The following is an 8,003-nucleotide window of genomic DNA, read 5'->3' on the forward strand; positions in this document are numbered from 1 at the left end:
TGAATTTATATGACTACCCATTCTTGTTATGTAATGAAAACGCATTTGACACACCAGGTCAATTATAATTGCCATTTAAAATGACATAGTGAAAACAAGGCATTGGTTTTGACAGCTCCACTTCTATAAGTCAAAATTAATGAAAGTGTGGTGTGAGCTTTATGAAATATTACTATAAGAATAATTCTACATAATGAGTTTGTGTGACAGTATCTACACACCATGTAACTATTGACTGGAAGGTGCCATTTTGATAATGATCTTCTATATGCGCTACTTTTTGGTTAAATATTTACAATATGTTGATAATACTTTGCAGACAGATTAATAGTTTATTTAAACTTCACAATTACATTTCATCAATTAATGACTTCTGCTCCGTTAAATTTAGTGTTTACACTACGCTAGTTAAATACGCGATTACGCAAAAGAAGAAGGGAAAAGGAATTATAAATTCCTTCAAATATTTAATATTAAAAGTTAAATTCAATCAATTTACATAATGAAAAAAATTTATTCAAGTTGTTTAAATATTCATTCTTGTCAATTCTTACATGCCAAACAAAGTTTGTTCATCAATTTTTTTTAAATCACTGTAGTTCTGGATCCATTTCAGTACAAAAACATATTAAGCTTGATATCGAAAAATGTTTATTGGAAAAAATTCCATATACGACTTAGAGCACTTCTGTAAACTCTGTATTTTTGAGTTTATTGTATAAAGTTATATTCACCTCTAAAGTATATATTATAAAGCAAAGAAATAGAGACTCGAAAACGTTCTCAAATGTCAAATGTTTTTATAAAATCGTCCCTTAAATTAAATTTTTAATATTGAGCTGATTTTTTCCAGAAATATTCAATCAAATTAGTCATAGGTATTGATGCTAATACGATTTTAAAATTTTCTTACTCTCTTTTCAACAACAGAATTGTATACATTTGAGTTGACTTGAGGGCTGATGAAGTTAGAAAGCATAAAAAAATAAAACAAAAAACAAAAACACAAAAAGAACAACAAAGTTATAAGAATTATACGAACTGCATGGTTTGCGTTTATATAGTGTTTATACATAACTATAATTTATTTGATTTTCAATGCTGTCTCTCTATATTTACTATAACAAAAACATCTTGTAGTAAATCGTATAATTTTCGTCATTCAAAATACGGTTTAAAATCTTATACTTTCTAAATACCAAAATTAATTTCATTTGATCTTGTATATCGTAATTGCCATATCATTTGAATATAATTTAATAGCTATATTATACGACTGAGATATAACAGATAATTTAACTGTAAGAATATTCACTATTTTTTCTGCAAAATTTATTAAAAGAAATATAAAATATTTAAACACATATTTGTATTCAGTTTGACACCTCTCAAAACATTAGACATACTTTTGTGCTGAGGACAATTAACTGACATAAACAAGTAATTATTTAACATTAAACTATTTTCCCAAAACTGGCAATACGACTACCAATTAATTGTATGTGGAATTATATATTTGAAAATATTTAAACAGCAGAAGAATTATAATTATATCACCTTATAGTTGAAATATATTTTTATTACGGATTTCTCATATTTTCTTAATTTTAGAGGTTATTAACAATTAGCAATTTAGACCGATGAACTTTAAAGTAAGAAACTTCATTCAATCCCTTTTCAAACGATACCACTGATACATTTTATTTATTTTTTAATTGTAATATGTGTTTCATTTTATGAAAATATTTAAACAGCAGGAGAATTATAATTTTTTCACTCTGTAATTCAGACATACTTGTACCTAGGAATTAGAAATTCAGGATACAGTTCCTTTCAAGTAGGAAGTTTAATCTAAACCCTTTTCAAAACGACAACAGTCTAAAATTTTTGATTTATATGACAATGTTATGCTTACTTAACAAACATATATAAATAAATCAATAATGGAGCTCCACCTTTTACTATTATATAAGATAACTACATCTTTATACGTCATACGCAGAACCTACACAAAATTCTTTTCTGTGGCAATAAGTTAACTCTAACGTAATACGTTACAATTTAACCTAAGTTGAAGTGAGGCTGCGGGAGTTATATTTCAGACCACCAGGTACTTCGCTGAGCATAGCATAAAAAACGCATATAACAGACCCTCATTGGTAATGGTTCAATTTCTATTTATATTTTTGGATGTTGATACATACAACCACGGTTGCCACTTATAGTACTTTAGTACCAAAATTGGTACTTTTTTTTTCGTTTGATACTCATGTTCAAAAAATGGTACATTTTTGACGACCCAACTTTATTGTGGATATTTCCAATTAATTTTTTTTTATAAATACAACTTGGCACTATTTTATATTTTGTTCATTTATAACACTATGAAAAACACAGAACGAAAAAATAAAAAGGTCCAAAAAAATTTTGGACCTTTTTAAACCTATTTTGGTACAGGAAAAAATTTTCAAGTGGCAACCGTGCATACAACAGTTTACAATTTTAGAATCTAGAGAGTCAATCTAAAGAATCCACGTTGGTATGGTCGTATCAAAATATAAGTCACACTTTTGTGCTGAGGACAATTAATTGATATAAACAAGTAATATTTAATATTAAACTATTTGCCCAAAACTGGCAATATAGCTTTTAATTGATTGTATATAGAATTATATATTAAGTATTTAAACAACAGAAGAATTATAATTATTTAACTTTGCACCTGGAGGATCTCTAATTTTTTTTAGTTGTGTCAAATATTTCAAATTAAAAATTCGTAGCAGAACAGTAGTTTTGAAACAGAAAGCTTAACTCAAATTCTTATCCAAACAACAAACACTCCGTAATTTTTTTATATAAATGACAATGTAATATTTAGGTTATAAACATATATAACTAAATATTGCCTTTATAAATGCTTCTGGCTGGTTTAAGCTTAACCTTCTCTCTACTACCCACTATTACGAGGTTTTGTGGTTTCAAAACAGTTTTTTTAGCTAATTTAGGAGGACTCGTTCCTCCCTTCACCACAACTAACTAACTATACAACCGATCATTGCTTTTTTTTTGTTTTGTGCTTACCCCTAACTAAATTAAACATACATACATTACATTATAAATAGAACCGATACAAATAACGATGACGATTTGCAGTGAGGCTGTGGGAGTTATGTGTCAGAACACTAGATGCGCCACGGAGCTTAGTATCAGAAGTTACTCTAACTTATAAATTGGTGAAAAATATACACATATCTATTATAGTCACCTTTATTCAAACTTTAATCTTATTGACAATTAATCTTATGACATGCATTGGACATTATGTGGGATCAGAGGCAAGATCAATTTTTCACCAAAAGATCTTCACAAAGGTAACTTAACAAAACGCCCTATTTTATCGCTCGCTTCATCACTATTTGATCCACTTGGAGTGCTTGCGCCACTACTTATTACTGCAAAAATAATTTTACAAGAATTGTGGCTACTCAAATTAAATTGGGATGAGACAATACCATAGAATTTATACACTGCTTGGGAAAATTTCCTGAAACAACTATATTCACTATCTTTAATTGTTATACCGCGCTTTTGTCTTGTTATACCCGTTACCAATAAGTAACGGGTATATACTTATTGACAACCAATAAGTATCTCTAATAGAAACAATCAAAAATCACAGTTGGGAACCTTCTTTAACTAACTCTGTCTATTGCTGAATAAGTTTTTATCAACTTTTCTTGAATTAAAAGACTATGACATCCCTGGTGTCATAATTTCCTGAATAGATAAAAAATGAATTAAAATTTAAAGAATCAAGTATTTCTTGAGTCATCAATTTAACTTTCAAGTGCCTGTATTGAGTGATTTGTGTCCAGTTTTGTCATGAAGTCGGCCTATGTTTGATTTTTATTTATGAAATTAGTGAATTTATTTAAGACGAAACATTTTAAATTTTATTTTCAATGATTACGGATTTAATGTAATAACTCTGAAACTGCAAAACACTTAAAGCCCAATTTACTAACGAATGTGTGTCTTATGCATTAAATTATTGACAATAATAATCAATTTTTTGAACGTACTCGAGAACAAAAATGGACCAGATACCCAACTTCATTTAGGTAAATATTTACTTATGCCAACAGGATGTGCTTCACATCCTGTATATGCAAAGCACATGTGAAAATATTGATATACTTTTTATCAAAAATAACAACAAAAAAATGTACCGGAGAGAGGAAAATAAATAAATAAATTCTATGTACTCAAAACAAAAAAAAAACTGTAAGCTAAAAAACAAAAGAACCGACGCTAAGCACATTTTAGCAACAAATAATAAACAAAATTACATGAGAAGAGCAAAAAATGTTACTGAATGAAATGAGCGGAGCAAAAAGGATATGCAAACAGATACATGTGTAGCGAAATTGGAAAGTTGGTGGGATTACTTATAGCACAGGCATATTGGCAGACAGTAAAACAGACTAACAGACAGGCAGCAAGCAAGTAAAGCGCAAATAAGGATACAAATAAGGACACTGCTGCTGCCACAACTGATTTTAATAAATTTTTTTATTTTGAAAAAAGGGACTTGAGTTTGTGGAGGGAGGCAACTAACATGCAAGAGAGGAAAATACTTCTGTAATATGTACTGACACACATTTTATACTCGCAGCAAAAAAGGAAGTAAATAAAGTTGCGCAAAAGAGTAAGATAAAGTACATTTGTAGTGAAGAAACATACACCCAAACGTACACGGAGTAAAAGTACGGAGTAAAGTACACACTTGGGTTTTGTTGACATACTTACAGGCGCGAAAAATCAAAACTACAAAATTTTTTATCTGTTGAAAGCAATGAATGATATGCAGTGCTGATTGAAGGTGTGAGCTGAGGTGCTTCTGAAAATCAATTCTCAAAAAAAAAATTGAAAAGTTGTTGGACTAAAAATTTTCCCAATTTTTACTGTTGTTTCTAATTTTGTCAACGCTATTCCTTCAACTCTATAAATGCTATGGAGCTTGATTTACACAAATTAAACCAAAAATTCATAAATGATTTGGGTTAATAATTTATACCATTTGATAAGTCTAGCTAAGTGAATAGTTTTAAATAAGCGATTTAAAGTTAATCATATTAAATATCATAATATTTCTATCTAATACATCTTTTAGCTTGTATTATTTATTTCTTATGAACCAGAAATTAGTGTACTCTAGTCCTGACAGACAATTGATGTCATGCCGTAGAGTTTTAGTAGAATAAAAAATAATAAATTAGAAAATTCCGTCATCCTACCGTCATTATTTATTATTCGTAGCATATTTATATGATAAACAAATATACGAATGAATAAACAAATTTTACACAAGGAATTTTCAAGAGGAAAATTCCTCATAAAATTTTTGGTTCTCCCAAATTTGCGAAGACTTCCGCAACTGATGGTAGTCGTTCGTATCACGAGCTATACGAACTTTATCATGACATTGAAATAGCTCAGCGGATGAAGATCCAGCAGCTTGCGTAGCTTGATCATGCCGTGAGAATGGATTTCGATGTTCTAGCGAAAAAGAGATTGAAGAGGTAATTGAAGAAAGAAGGTGAGTAGATAAACCTTATCTCCGGTAGGGTAATTAAATTGAGAGAGTGGTAACCACACTTAGTTCACGACATTGGAGACGGCGCGCACAAAGCAGAGGCGCCTGAAGAGCAATGCTCTATCAGGCAAAAACTCGATACCGGATTGTTATGGCAATTAGGAAAGTAAATAATGCAAAAATATACCAACTACTAATTTTTTAAGTGAGCAATTTTTAGATTTATATAAATTAAAATTTCACGTAATTTTTATTACTTTCTTATATCACTATTGGAAACGCTGACAGTATTTACTTTGCTCTCTAATCTTATTTAATAGTTTTATGGAAAAGGTTTATTTTCTCCTATTTTGTCCCCGTAATTACTAATTCCTCACAAATAACACCAATAAAGCAATTCACTCATTTACTTATTTACTTTATTGACCAAAATAATCTGTTTTCAGCTTTAATACGGCCTGAGAAGCACATACGCCTTTTCCAGTCTACTATACTACTATACTATACTACAGTCTACTAGGGCTTTCAATGTTTTATCAACCTGCTCAGTTAAACGGATAAATAAATAAAAAACAATAATTAATGCCAGACACTTGTTTATCTCAAATCGATTAGTTACGTTTAATATTTTATCTCTAAAATTAGTAATTAAAAGAAAAGCAAAAGAAGGTTGTCTTTGTTTATATCGATTAACCAAACTTATATATTAATGAGTCTATATGTAATCAATTATCCTTACTTAATAAATTTATTGCGATTTCGTTGTACTCTTTGTGTCACATTATAAAAATATATTAAAGCCTCAATAATAAAAATAAAATAATTTCTATTTTTTACTAAAACGTAAGTTTCAATTTTATAAAGTGCTGTAAAGCAGCATAATGATGCTTTAATCTTTGAATGATGCTTTCATAACATATCTCATGAAAGAATGATCAAAATTGCAATATATGCATAAAATATGCGTTCTTTTTATTATGAAATATTTATGCTTATCTGTGATCAAAAATATGTAATATGTATACATCACTTCAGATTGATTTTAACTAAATTTTATAGTTAGTATCAATTTTGTAAATAAATAATTACTTATTTATTATTGTTATTGTCTATATCTATAAAACGTATGTTTTATGTAGCGTCTTGTAATAAATCTGCCAACCGACTTCTAAAAGTTATTGTGATATTTCTCGACTAAGTACCTAACGATTTCGATAAAGCAATCTGTCACCCTATAATCAGCACTTTTAATCTTACTATACCTACAATTATTATATAACAACTTTATAAACAAAGTTAATCTTGAGAGTATTCCGAATAAAAAAATATAAAACAATAAAACTAAATATAATCTGGATTTGAAATTAAAAATGATGTAATATTAACACTACTTATAGAATTAAAGTCTGATATTTCTTAAATTTAACTTTAAGTAATCATTATTCTTAAGTACAGTTTAGAGTAAGCGTTTTTTGCAACATTTTTTAAGAAATATATATCAGAATACAATAAAAAATTTGGTTAAAATATTTGGTACGTCACTCTAATACAAAAAACAACAGCTTTATTATTCCAAATTTATTTATAGAAAATATTATCAGGCTTTTTCATTAACAAAAACCCGAAAACGCTAGTGTGAATGATCGAACTTTTGCAAACTATGATAGCTAAAGTTTGCAGTGTAAACATGATATGAAGTTATTTAGCTCTATAAAATGACATCTACTCGTAACATACACAGAAAACACAGGTTTAGCGTTTGCTTATTCATAATTGATAAAAATATTAAAATATGTCACATTAATATAATTTTGATTTAATTGCACAATTAAACGTGAGCAACGAAAGATTTTATACTTTTCTCTAAAATTTTTCTTCTATTACATACTTATAGGCAAAAAATTATGTGTTATAAATATGCAATACAAAATAAATTATTACTTTAATGGATGGAAGAGTAGGAGGAAAGAAGGTGTATATAACAAATTTCTAAGACAAAACGTCGCAAAACGTTTACTCAACTGTATATTCTGTGTAATGTTTAATTTTTTTTATAAAATTTATTATAATTATTATGATTATTATTTTTGTTTGATGTTTTACTTTTTTGTAATTGAAATACTTCATTTTAGTTATTTGTTTAATTGTTTATTAATTACAGTAACTTTTCTTACTGTTTTTTATATTTTATTATATATTAAAAAAAATTTTATAAATATTTAGAAAGTGTTTTTATGTGCAATTGATAATCATAACTTCAATATCTAATAAATAGTTTTTGTTCGGTTCGAGTTTTAAAATTCATACTACTGGGTAGGTTAGTTTACTAATACGTATAATACGATAACACTTATCTTCTTTTTTTATTGTTGTTAAAATTAAATAAATTACTAATAAGTAATTGAAT

The sequence above is a fragment of the Teleopsis dalmanni genome, chromosome 2 (genome assembly GCF_002237135.1).
Source record: "Teleopsis dalmanni isolate 2A chromosome 2, ASM223713v2, whole genome shotgun sequence".
NCBI lineage: Eukaryota > Metazoa > Arthropoda > Insecta > Diptera > Diopsidae > Teleopsis > Teleopsis dalmanni.